General features: G+C 44.8%; 1 protein-coding gene across 1 annotated transcript in view; it reads left to right on the forward strand.

Moving 5' to 3' along the window:
* Nucleotides 1–630: 630 nt before the first annotated feature.
* Nucleotides 631–14,219, forward strand: part of LOC102458814 (uncharacterized) — a 492,720-nt gene continuing 479,131 nt past the window's right edge. The window contains exon 1 of the mRNA XM_075919824.1: nucleotides 631–690. The gene's annotated coding sequence lies outside the window, so the exon portion shown is untranslated. The remainder of the gene's footprint in view (nucleotides 691–14,219) is intronic.

A 14,219-nucleotide genomic window follows, 5' to 3' on the forward strand; every position in this document is an offset into this window, starting at 1 on the left:
ACGTCTGAACGGAAAGGATTCTTAGTGGAAGGTACATTTTAACCCAGAGCCATCCATGCAGCTTATTTTACTTCTCTTTGTTTACAGTCGACAGCACTGTTAGGAATAGAAATGTTTACAGAATAAATCACCCAAAAAGCAGACTCCATGATAGCTGAAGATTCTACCCCTTCTCTGCACCCATTTGTGCACTTGCGCGCGTGTGCACCGAAATGTAGAGTATTCAGTGAGTGGACCAAGATAGAAAAACCGGATTTTACATGTGAGTTGATTTCAGCCGCGTAAGCAGTTTAGTTTGTTTTAAGGTGGAGCAGGCTGCGTTGGCATATAAAATAGAAACCTCTTGCTAATTCTGGGATACTCTTCCTAATATTAGTTTCCCCCAAGACAAACTACTTGCTCCATTTCTTTAATAGTTCGTTTGTTTCATATATTTTTATTGCCCTCCATCCTCCGGGAGTCAAGTCTCACTGCGTAAGGAAGCCCTTGCTAACGATAGCCCAAGGGGCCATGTCTGCCTACCTGGGTCTGAGACAGACACAGCCAAACCCTTCTATCCCAGAACCCCATTTTCCCCCTCCCCGCATGTGTTTAAACCCACGTGATTCAGCATGAAAAAGCAACTCTACTCCGGGGGCCTCGTGTTCTGCGTTTCTGGCTCCAGCTCAACAGGAACAAATTCGCGAAAAAGTGAGTTTTAAATGTGAAGTTGCTAAATCAGAGCACTAAAAAGGTGTTTTTATTTCCGATCTTTTAAAAGCTCGGCTCTAATTAGGTTAAATGCAAGTATTCCTGGGCCAGAAACACATACTGCTGCTAGCTTGTAACTAGCCTAATTGCCACTGAAGGAGAGAGGGAAACCGTAATCTTTAGTCATGAATCGCCTACTACACTTGCTGTACAAGTACTTTGCAGTTATGAGTGTTTATCTGAGTGCACCTACTCGCTCTCGACCAGCGAAGGGCCATAGGCAGCAAACAAAGTGATTAACCTATGGTACAATACGAACACCTGAACAGTCATTAGACACACAAAGGCACCCAGCTGGGAGCCAAACGTTTTCGCAAATCATAAATGACTAGGTGTATGATTGTGCGTGTGCGTATATAGCCTACTTTTAGAACAGGTGTTTAGATATGAGACATCCTTACTCTAGCAAGCTAGATCTTTTCTCTCTATTGTGCTTGCGATCCTTTCCAGGTAGCTTTATCAGTCGACGCTGTTACAGTATCTATTTAGTCTGTGTGACGTTTATAACAAATGTCTCTTTTTGTATAGATCGTGTGTGTGTGTGTGTGTGTGTGTGTGTGTGTAACCATAGATTTATAGATACACATATAAGACAGACAGACAGACCTTTCAAGCTATACCAAATCCAATGCTCCCCCTCCCCAAATCAGTAGACATGCACAACCCACTACATCATTTAAAAAAGACGCACTTCCCTTTAATAAAGATTTAATACTGTAGGTGAAACTGTCTGGGGCTCTGACGGATGCCCCTTTGTTTAGGGGATGGCTTTGTGGTACTTCGAAAAGATCCCCTACCCATTGCTATCATTTGAAATAATCTGCTGTGAACTGTTTTGCAACACTGGACTCTTCCTGAAAAGAAAAATAAATCCGGTTTTGTTGTAGCTCCTGGTAAATTCAACCCTCGGCACTTTGGGAGGGAAAGAGCCATTTGCCCTGAATCGCAAATTTTCATGGCTTAAAAAGAAAAAAGGGTAACTCTAACGCCCAGCTCCATTAATAAACATGGTAATTTCACACCCCAAAGAAGGACATTATTCCATCTGAGCGCGATCCGCTCCGTCACAAAGGGTCATAGCGCAGCTGTGGCGAACCCAGCGCTATTATGAAGTCTGATAGGAACCCGCTTGCCATCCCAGCTCTTACCTTGAGGCAAGCAATAGCTGCAGGCAGAGCCGGTGCCACCCCATGATAAAGGACTTACCCAATGTGTAGGAAATGGAGCAGCTTTCAGAGAGGTAATCAGCTTGCAGCCACCGCTCCAGCCACTCGCTTGCTGGTTTTTTTAATTTAACTTTTTTTAAAAAAATAAAACAAATCTTATCCTTTCCCTCACCTTCTTTTGTCCCTGCAGAAAACTAAACCAACCCAACCCCTTCGGAATAGCCCTGATTTCATGTCAACGGGAACAGTATCTAGAAATGTAAAGACAAGTTGGAGTTGATAGATTTCTGGTGTCAGGACTTGGGGTCCAGAAGCTGCGAGCCAACATATTAACTGCAATCCCATGATCTCTTAATCACATTACACTTTAAGTGAGCATGTGTAATTTCACCCATCAATGATTTATTTAAGCATTGGAGCACAATTACTTGCCTCAGATACAAACACTGACTAGAGAGCATTGTCTGCTAGAAATAAAAATCTCGGGTTTTAGGGACTATATATAAACCCCTGTTTTATACAGAAGAGCTTTCAGGAACCCCCAGGAGCACGCCAAGGAAAGCTGCTAACGACTGGGGTTATTGCGGCTAATCAATGTATCAGTGCAAAACTAAAGATAGCATTTATTCCTTTCAATTCATGGGAGGGGGGGGGGGGAGAAACAAACCCTGCAACTCCCCAAGCAGATGAGTACATGGGCAAGCGCTGATAAAACCTCTAAGAAAAGTGACGTGGCCAAACCATCTAGAGGCACATTCTGCTGCCCTTCCTCGGGCAAAATTGCCAGGGAAGTCAGTTGGAGATGTGCCCGAGAGAGCAAGAGCGGCAGGATTTGTCCCTTCCAGCCCATTTTGTAGAAAGCAGGTATAATTTATAGTAAATCTGATCTTCACATGTGAGTGAGATGATATAGTTTCATTCTTCTGTGATTCTAAATTATTGAAGAGGTAAATGTGAATAACCTATAGTCATGCAATTTTTGAAAACCAGTCCAAGGCATTTCACACGCTTGCTTTCAATCTGGACAGAACTAGTATTAAAAAAAGAGAGAGATTACTTGTATATTTCAGTTTTATTCTAGTACCAGCCGAGCAAGACATTTTATATCTGACTCATCTTTTAGAGAGAGCCGAATTAGAAGAACAAAATAGATCTCTGTAGCTGGACAGAATATTTTTCTTTCCATTACATAGCATGCCTTCGATTAGAAATTAATGATAGCAACAAAGAAATCGGCGGCTGACACTTGGTATGAGCAATGTAATAGAACTAATCCACCACTTTCATTTGCATTAGTAATAGTTATTGAAAACTCCACCTATAACCTCCACAGAATGACTGGGCATACTAGTCATACAGCTGACGTAGAAGTATCAATCTAACGCTGTGTTGAGACATGCGTGCAGAGGGATTATATGAAAATGCTGCCTAATTTCTTTGTTCTTGATTTTAGTCGCCAAGGAATGACAATAATATATTTCTTCCAGTGCAGTGATTGGCGTGCCTGCATCTTGTCCAGAAAACACTGTCAACTTGGGAAAGAACAAAGAAACAAGTCACACACATAGTCCATTGGACTTTAATTAAACAGCCCATCCTGAAATGAATACAAGGAAGAATTGGGTGTAGTATAGTACATGATGGTGCCAAATTCAAGGGATGGGACAAATGGACTCACCGCACAACATTTATATCAGGAGGAGTAGAAACCATAGCACTTTTACCTATTTTGCTATAGCAACCAAGAGAAAGGATTATAGAAATAAACGCAGCTACTAGCACGTTTTAGCTGAACTGGGTGCAAATCTCGACAACACGAGAAAAATTGCAGATTCATATGCATAATTGCGTTTCAAATTAAACCACTCAATAGCTGCTTGTGGTGAGAAATAAAAGCCTTAAAATAAGCGATTTCTGGAAGGAAATACGCTAGATGGGGGGTTTTAGGTCTTCCCTAATCGATTTTCACTATGTATTTTCATTTTTAAAACCCTTGGTCCTAAAACGTTCCTAAAATAGAAACCCCTGTAAAATTCCCCTCCAGTGCAAAAGCTGGGTGAGTCTGACAGATTAACGTTGAAAAGAAAACAAAGGGGGGGGGGGGGGAGAGACAGTAATTACATTTTTGGACACCAAACAATAATTACGCCCTACATTCGATACAACTGCGAACGAAACACAGCCGCCGTAGTTAGAAACAATATTGCAGCCAGAGAGCGGGGATCCAGAGCTGACTCAGCGTTTTTAAAATGCCCCCCAATTATACTTGCATCGGAAATTGTATCGTGTAGCTCCGCAGCAGCTATTGGCTTTTAAATTGCCACGTATCTAGCTGATCATACGCACGTTAGTATTTAAAAAAGGTTTCCCTAGGTAATAATAATAATAATAATAATAATTCGGATGACTGGAACAAGAAAATATTTCAGGAGCCCTGCGTCCTATTTGCATGTCAAACAGAAGGGCAGCTTTACAAAGCGAGATCCACCCACAGTCCCTCTCTGCCCCCCTGTTATTTATGCATTTAGCAGAGAGAAGGACTCTCTCCCTTGCATGTTAATTTCTCTAGCACCTGTCACCTGGAGAAGTTGTGACTTCACATGGCCTTGGGCTGTGACTTCACATTGGGTCGCATTATTCTATCAAATACCAGTGTTGACACAAACACTTATCTTCTCTCTCCCGCCCCCTCTGCTGGCTTTTATGCAAGTATTTTGTATAATCTCTAGGGCGCAGATTAGAGAGGAGAAGGGGAAAAGTTTCCCTTTGAATTGAGAATTGTAACACGCCGACTGTTTCAAGTGGTAATGCTCTTGGCTCCGCTGCTCGGCTCTTGGTTTTAACTGATCGCAATGCCGAACAGCCCACAGGAGTGGCGGCGAATTGTACAGGTCGCGTGTAAACGGAAAGCCGTTGTGTCTTGCTAGATGGGCTTGACTCTCTTGCAGCCCCTGCCCAGTGACAGCCGGTCAGACCCTGCCACTGGCTGCAGCGAGCCGTTTTGCCTGGGAAGGGACCGCAGCAGGCTTTCCTCCGAAGCACCCGTGTGTCACAACCGAAACAGACACATCCCCGCCAAAGAAAAGTTTCAAGATGTGTTGCCCCCCGCGCTGCATTCCAGCCGGAGAATGCTGCCTTCTTGGCTGCGCGTTGAAAGCAAACCCAGGCTGGTTTGGCCAGGGAACTCCAGGCAGAAGAGGCAAGTCAAGACATTCCTGATGGTTCCGAGAGGGCGAGGCGGGGGCTTTCATCCTCGCCTTGGTGCTGGGGTTGGAGAGGAGGGCATCAAGCGGCGGGCTCAACTGCATTCCCAACCTGGCTGATGGAGCGTTTCCACAGGCATCAAAGGAAAGAAAGAGCTAATCCGAAAATGACCACTTTAATGTACACACAACGGTTGCAAACCTCTGGCTACAGCAGCAGAACAGAAGAGGATTTTAAATCCCCCCCTTCCCCAAACAAAACCCTCCGCTTAATGTCATAATAACAGATATTAAACAAGGGGAATCAAAGGATCTCACGCTGGTTTTTCTGCATTCTTGAGTCTAATTAAACCATATAGCGCGGACGAGATAGTTTGGGTCAAAAAAATGGGATGAGAGCCGCCTTCTGCCAGTGGAGGGGCTACAATTACCAGATTAGAGGCCAGATCCTGACGCCATTAGCCATTCTTTGTCTCCAGTGGAGCTGAAGCGGCTGGGACAAAAGCGAGATAAGAACAAGCAGGTTTCTGTTGTTGTTTTGGGGGGGGCATAAAGTGGCCATTACCCTCCGCTGGGCGTCCTAACCCAGGGCTAAGGGGGGTGGGCATCTTGCTCTCTCTTTCTTGAAATAAGAGGAGGACTAGTCCAAGAGGGGCCAAGAAAATATATCAGCCCTCTCCCTGCTCTCAAAGCCACATTTAGAAAAACACTGAACATTTCTTTCCTTCAGGCTGCCTTGGTCTGCTCTCTTGGTGGCCGATTGCCAGGCCCTCACTCCCTTAGGCCTGGTCTACACTAGCATGGAAGGTCAACTTACAATACACGACTCGTTATGTTAATGGCATAGCTGGCGTCAACATGCCTTAAATCACCATCCGCACAGTAGGAGATCCAGGGGAGCAAACACTCCTGTTGGCTTCCCTTAGTCCTCCAGAGGAGCAGGAATACTGGCACTGGTGGGGGCACCCTCTGAATTCGATATAGCCCGTCTTCACTAGACCATGCTACATAACCCTGCACTGGGTATCAGCAGGGTTATGTAGCATGGGGGTTATTTAGGAATATTTGTTACATTTTACTTATGTTGCATCCTGCCAGATGCTGTGTAGAGAAGTAGGAAGCCATGGACCATCATTCACACTGTAAAGATGCCCCTTCTCCCTGTCGTTGGCCCGAGGACTTCCTGGTGTTTGGGGGAGAACAGGGGTTGCATCAGTCTCCCAGTGATAAACAGAGACAAAAGGGAGGGGGCTCTCTCATGGCACTAATTGATCACAGAACATAACATTGTACCGGGTTAAAAAAGGAACTAAGAAAGTCCTTGAGTGGAAGAATGGAGCAATTCCAGCAATGCCTAGCATATGGGAAAAGATGCAAGAAATCCAGTGGATTACATCACTTTGCAGAGGCTGCCCACATCAGCAGAGTATGCCCCACTGGCACCAACACTGAATAACACAGATTTCTTGCAAGTGCCTTAGTTATGTGTGGTATGGCCCCTAAGCACCACCCCAGACAAGGAGGCTGAGAGTTATGGAGGAGCACTCTTCATTCAAGCTCTGCATGGGAGTGGGAGCTTCCCTCTGCTTTCAGCAAAGAAGCAAGACGGTGTATTCCCCTCACCTACAGTATGCCTGGATGCTCCTGATACGAGCAAGCGGGCATTGTGGAGTGAGGAACAGGTCCAACTCCCCCTTCCACTCTGCCAGCCAACAGAGACAAAGGTGGGTGTTGTGGGAAGCAGGGGTGAACAAGATGATTAATCTAATAAATAGATCCTGGAGATATCTCCACTGGCAGGACAGGGAGGGCTAGGAGGAGCTGTGTCTTTGAGGGGCATCTCTGAAGCACAACGCCTCCTGGTGCCGATTGTCTCTGGGACAGTGTACCTGCATATCACCCTCTATCCCTGCATAGTTTATGCTAGTGCATCACACATCAGGCAGTATCCAGGAAGGCATCAAAGGATCATGTAATAGGGCAAATGTCACCAAGAATTGAATTGTAGACATGAATCAAATAGATCAGAGCCACGACCAAACATTTCTCCAGGAATATTAGAGAACGGGAGGAGCTGAGGGAGAGGGTATCTGCCAAAGGGCACCAGCAACGTAGTTCACTGTTTCTGGGGAGAGAGAGCTGAGGGAAGCACTGACTTTCTGTTTGTGAGTGATGCAGGTGGGCCAAGTCAGCCATCCAAAACCACAGCTCTCAGATGCTTTGTGTTCTGAATGGGGACGAAAGAGGTTTGGCCACACAGTGCTGCTGGCTCCCTTCCACTGCCACATGGCCCTTGCAGTGGGGGTGGGATGCCATTATCTTTTTGTCATTGTTATTAGGAAGAAGACTGAAGGAGTGGTTGGCATCTCATTGGGGTCGGGGATGAGGGAAGTGAGAAGAGCAGGTGCCTGCTAAGAAGCATGGAGGAAGGGGAGTGTGACTTTGGTGCATTAGGTAGCCTGCCTCTCTCATCCTAGGAGTCACAAAGTCTGCGGTAGGCTCTCCAACTTGCCCAGCCAGCCCAGTCTAACCTGAGGGCATTTGTAAGAGACCCAGGGAAGTTTCCTCTAATTGTGAATTGCTCAGCTTCATGCTGCCTGCTAAATGTTTTTACCCACAAAGTGAGTCCTGCTAGCCCCATAACATGGCAGCCACAACAGCGCTAAAAGTTAACTGTTAACGATTACATGTACACTCACAGTGTCTTTTCCAGACAACATAACTAGTGCTCCGTGTTGAGCCCTGGAGAACAACTGTCACAAAGCTATCCACATGCTCCCCAACTCACACAAAATAAAAGGAGGTGAGAGAGAAAATACCTGAAGTCTCAGGGACTGAGGTGGATTGTTCCACCCTCCATTTTTGACATTTATTTGGAATAATATCTGCATATTGATGCTTTAAGCACTGTCCCAGTGTGTCAGTGAATAAACAGGCAATGCTGATAACAAAATGGTGTTTCCTTTTTTGGGAACTATGCAGAGATGGAGATGATCACAACTCTGGATTTGAAGTCCCTCCCTCCCCAAACAAAATAGAACAAAGGCTGGATCCTAGTCTTAGTCCATCTCTGCGCTTAGCAGCTTAGACACATCCCTGAGAAAAGTCAATTGTTCTTCATAAGGCATGTGGAGAGGTCTGAGACACACACACAAGCTTATAATGTAAGGACACTGGGCTATGATGTGACAAAGAAATTCCAGCTCTGGCATTAGCATTTTTTGTGTGTGAATTGTAAGGAAGTGTCTGGGTATGTCTAAGTGTGTTAGAGAAGTTGGGAGAGTTGCAGATGTGCTTCCTGTATTTTTTTACATCAATTATTAGACTAGCACTATCCTTTCAGGCAGTCCAGTGGCTGGGTCTGTAGTCTGGGACTACAAGGACTGAGTTCACATCCTTGCCTCACAACAAGCTTTCTAGGTGACTTTGGACAAGTGCTTCATTTCACTGAAGAAATACCACCTACAAACCTGCTCACTTTCAGAAAGATCTGCAAGACTCACTTCTTTAGCCAGTCCTTCCGAACTGATTAAATCCTGCTTCCCTACTGGTAAAGCTGTAAGTGCCAAGGGATCTGTTCTCATTTGCTGATATGACATGGCTTGAACTTTGATAAGGTGCCTAAATATCACAATCACAGGTGCCACATAAATACTAAGAAGTAATAATGACAACCACACATAAGGAGTGGGAATCTGAAATCTAGCAAATGGAATTCACTGATAGGAATAGTAAATTAGTGAGAACTCAATATGGAGGTTATATTTTTATACATGGTCAGGGGTTGTTGATAGCAATCTGAAATTTGTTAACACAACAGCAGATCTTTTGCTCTCTCCCCAACCTATCAATTTATAGTCTTTGTATTGGTGCGCATCTCACTAATGTCTGAGTACCTAAAGGGATAGCAAGTTGGCAGAGTAATGTCTCTAGTGCAGTGTTTTTGAACCTTTTTTCTTCTTTGCAGACCCCTTAACATTTTAGAATGGAGGTATGGACCCCTTTGGAAATCTTAGACCTAGTCTGTGGGCCAGTAGGGATCTGGGGGTCACAGGTTGCAAACCACTGCTCTAGTGGATTTCCTTAACCTCCATAAGTAGGCCTGTCATGACAGACACCACAGTAGAACAGATGCAGTTTAGCAGAGATATATAGCCCTGTGTCAATGATAGATCTGATGAAGAACCAAAAATAAACCCTCTGCCAGTTGCTGTAACACATGCTGACCCCAGGAAATGAAAGAAGAGGTGTTTCAAGGTTCTGACTCAGCTGGCAAATGAAGAAAATATGGTTCTAGGAATTCATGTCACATGGAGAAACAAATGGAACTTGAATCAATCCATTCATTTTTAAGAGGAATCGGATTCCTATGCTTTATTTTTCATGGTGCTAAAAAACATGGGTAAGTACACAAAGGAAAATCATGCAAACCCAATATGTGAGGGGAACAAAGGTATTTCCTATTGTTATATTTGCAGTTGATGTAGCAAAATGCATGAATACCCAAGCCCCTCCTTTAAGACAGCTCTACTGCCATACGTTTCATATTTTAATTCGGCAGGTCTTTAATAAGTGTAAATCAGCATAGATGGCTAAAAATTGGATTTACACTGGATGAGGGTCTGGCCTAATAATAATAGTAATATAATAATAAACTTTAAAAAAACCAAATAGTCTGGTAGCACTTTAAAGACTAACAAAACATGTAGATGGTATCATGAGCTTTCGGGGCACAGCCCACTTCTTCAGATGACACAGCAACCGGTGCCCGTTTGATGACACTGGGGCTTATGAGGGAAGAAAGGCTCTGCTCTGCCTCTTGTGATGTGTGGCCTGTAGTGGCCAGTGGGTGGGAGCCTCCTTGCAAGGAATCCTCTCATTGGACTATTTCCTGCATAAAGGACTGGGATTGGGCCATTACTAGGCTACTGCCAGTCACAAAAGGTCCAGCAGGGACAAAGGAGGTGTTTTTGTTCTCTGTCAGCACTTTGCATTTCCATACACAGTACTCTTCCTCTGAGGTGCTCATAGCGCTTTACAAAGCTGGGTGTTGTTTTGATTGGGAAACTGAGGTAGAGAGGGCTGGAACAGAAGCCTGGTCTCTTGACTGCTAGCCCCTGCTGTTAATTATGCTGCTTTCCAGCAGAGCTAAGGGATAGAAGCACCTGATGATTTAACAATGGATACGTGAGCTACAAAGTAGATAGCTGAGTACATAGCTACTAAAGGTCAAAATTTGACTGAGTGTGTGAATTTGTAGAGAGAAAAAGAAGAGCTCATTGTGTGTTCTTGTTTTTTGCCTGGTGGTTGCAAAGCTGGCTTTGGCTCCTATCCATATAAAAACTATTCATAAAATTTGCCTTGAACTAAATCCTGCTGACATGTCATTATGTGTGCATTTATTGTTGATATTGTGGGGTGTGTGTGTGTGTGTGAGAGAGAGACTATAATAAAGAACTCACTACTCAAGGAACATGGGAGATAAATATACCAAGTGCTGCAAAACATGGGAACAGAATTATACATGCAACATTAATGCAGATCTGCTTTGTGATTTTTCCCCTTTTGTAAACGGTACATTGTGGGGTTTGTTCATTGAAGGAAGACCTAAATTATAGTGTTCTGTGTTGTACTATCCAGATTTTACCTAGAGGAACATACTTAGGAAATATTTATACCCACTTTAAGACTTCCCTTGACTTTAGTGGGATTTTGGTTCAGTTCATGAGTCAATGGGACTAGAGGTTGAACCTATCTATTCCAGCACTCTCTGGTCTGGCAACATCTGTGGTCCGGCATGATTTTAGTTAGTGGGATGTCCACTTATCATGGGTGTGGCTAAGTTTCCCATATCCCGTAAAGTTTGTTTACAGCCACGAGTCCCGGCTCTCAGTGTTCTGTGCTGTTATTTAGCTCTGATTTACCCCTAAATATCTTCTAAGAGCCCAGTAAGCAGTGGAAGTGCTGGTAATGCTGCTAGACAATACTTCCATGGCCAAGCAAATTCTTTGGTTATGTGCCAGTCAGGTCCCGAGGGTGCCAGATTGAGAGGTTTAACCTGTATTCATGTGAGTTCTAAAACGAGGCATGATTAAACCGTGGGCCTTCTCTGACAGTCAGTGGAAGGTTTGGCATTATAAGGACTGCAAGGCTGGCTGCTCTCACTGTCGTGATGTGCAAGATGCCATTGTTATCACAGTCCTTTCCTAGTCATTTGCCCATGTAAGTTGCTGGATCTGTGTCTGAGACCATCGTGTGGCTCAGTATAGCTCAAAGGAAACATAACTACCAAAACCAAAGGAAACCTTCAATTTATTTCAACTTGTCTGACTCTTCCAGCCTGCAGCCACCACTCCAGCATCTCCACAGCCCAATCCGGTGCTTGTGCTATGGCGAAATGTTTTCTAAATACAGGTGTAAATCAAGACATATCTCCCAGAACATCAGAAGAGACCCTCCTAGTTTTGGCAGCTCTGGGCATGGTTCCTACCAAACCTCTCCCCAGGGGCCACCTCTGTCTCATCTTGCTGCTGCCTTCCTCTCTTCCCAGTATGCCCTGCAGTTGAGGGAAATTCCCTTCTCCCTTTATGTAAAGGCACAGACTGTTGAATGAGACAAACTCTGCCCTTAGCTACAACTCTGTAACCACAAATGGGGCTGTACGGGAGTAAAACAAGGGCTGAATTTAGCTCTCTGCCATTATCATTAAAAATCTACATGCACAAGGGGCTATTCTCCTCTCCATGTTTGCATGGTTCTCCCGTTAGCACAAATAGCAACTATCCCAAAGAGGGACCAGATCCCTTAGTGAATAATGTAGTGTTAAAGTCTGGATAGAGCATCAAAGTGCCAGTAAAACCGCTGCTCAGCCTTTGGCAGCTCTAACTTGTGACCAAGCAATTTTAAATATTATAAAAATGCTGTTCCTCTCCCATGAATAGGCATACTGTATTTTGCTCTTTCAAGTCAGACTGTGCTTTTTGTATGCTGGATTCCCCCACTTTTCTTTGGATACCTCCTTACATTCCCCACCCCTTAAAGAGTGTAATAAAACTGAGAGGTCAAGGATTTGGTGAAATTACAACATGCATATTTTAATTTCACAATGGACACACTGACAAAGTCAGGTTGGGGTTCTGGTGCAAACTACTACCCAGGTAGTGCCTAGGTATTGTCATTCACATGGCACATACAAAACCTCACACCCAGATAGATCACAGACTGCAGCAATACCTAAGCATAAGGCAAATACAAGAACACACACACAAAAAAGGCCATGGGAACAGGAAAAGGCCATTTTAATTCCATTTTCCTGTTTTTGTTTTATCCCACCCCTTCAATCCCTCCTTCTGTAACAAGTCTAGGTGTCTGTTGAACTCATTTACACGCTTTGCTTCAACTGCCTTTTCTAGTAATTTATTCCATATGTTTATTGTCCATTGTGTGAAATAGTTCTGCCTGAGTTCCCTCTTTGCTTGTAACTTCCTACCTTTTAGATTATATCTCTCAGTTTTTGAACCTGCTCACCCACATGTGATCCCTGTGAAATTTCTGATTAAAACAAGGTTAATAGCAGCCATCAGTGCTACCTGCAGCCTCAGGAAACCCGTGTCTTGTTTAAAGTCAAGTTTACCGAGCTCTCAGTCAGAACAGGAAGATCCTGGGAGTTATAATTAGGTTAGAACTCTGTTGTGTTTTGCTACTATGCCGTCATGCCTCTACTCATCTTGTTGCGCAGGACTTTGAAAATGGAATGCCTGGTTTACACCAAAGTTTTACCAGCAAAGCTTGTCTTATGTTAGCAAATCGTTGCATGCATTCACAATCGCCCTAACTGCTAACTTGAATGACATAAGTGTGCCATTGGCACTGTTCCATCTGTAAATGCATGTGTGTGGGCGCTGTTTTACTTACACTGGTCAAAACTAGTCTTCCAGTGACCGTGTCCAAGTTCTTCTCTCCCTGTGACAATGAATGTTCTGGTCACTCAATGGGACTCAGCAGCCCATGAATCTCAGTCATTAGAAGTCCTTCCCCCTGAGATGGAAGGCAACAAAAGACATGCCTCTTCAATGGCATCCAGCTCTGCATAATTAGCAGAGATCTCAGCACCCACCCCTTCCCACAAGTGAGAGCAAACACCTGTGGAGTCTTGAAGGAAGGAAACCCAGCAATGGCTAGTGGTAGAAAGCTCACTGAGGAGGGGAGCATGCAGAGAGTGTGGAGAGCCAGGAGCTCTTGGAGAGCAAGCTGGACCTGGACCTGACCCGGAGGAACTCACTGAAGAAGTGGGGGGAATGCACATTGCTACTTTATGTGTGGCTTTTTAAAAAGCACAAAAACTAACTAACTAACTTTGTGGGTCCTGAAAGCCCCTCTGTTCCCCCCCCCCTTCTAAAAATGATGGCTCCCACAGGATGGCTGGTCCTTTAAAGGGAGATGGGTCTCAGTTGCACATGGGATACAGCCCGTTCTCCTTCCTAGGTGTGAAAAATGAAGGTCATGTGGCTCGTGACTCATGTGACCCAATCAGGCCTCCCTGTATGTAGACAGTAGGGCTATGTCTACACTCGCGGCTTCTTGCGCAAGTACAGCCATTCTTGCGCAAGAATCCGCAGAGTGTCCACACTGCCTGCTCGCTCTTGCGCAAGGAAATGTACAGTACGGCGTGGTAAATGAGGGCTTCTTGCACAAGAGCTATGCTCTTTTCTAACAGGCGTAAGCCCTCTTGCACAGGAGCTCTTGCGCAAGAGGGCAGTGTGGACGCTCGGGAGGGATTTCTTGCGCAAGAAAGCCCTATGGCTAAAATGGCCGTTGGAGCTTTCTTGCGCAAGAGAGAGTCCACACTGCCATGGGCGCTCTTGCGCAAAAGCACAGCACGCACATGGCAGTGTGGATGTTTTCTTGTGCAAGGCTTCTTGCACAAGTACCCTTGCACAAGTTGTTCTTGCACAAGAAGACGCCAGTGTAGACATAGCCTGGGGTGGTGGCAGATGGTTATGAGGGGCCAAAAGAGTGCACAATGCAAGCAGAGGCCTAGGCATGTCTGCTTGGGAAAGAGCAGGGAGCAAAGGAAGGACTGAGGGGTGAGACAGAAAAG

This window comes from Pelodiscus sinensis, chromosome 2, assembly GCF_049634645.1.
Source record: "Pelodiscus sinensis isolate JC-2024 chromosome 2, ASM4963464v1, whole genome shotgun sequence".
Taxonomy (NCBI): domain Eukaryota; kingdom Metazoa; phylum Chordata; order Testudines; family Trionychidae; genus Pelodiscus; species Pelodiscus sinensis.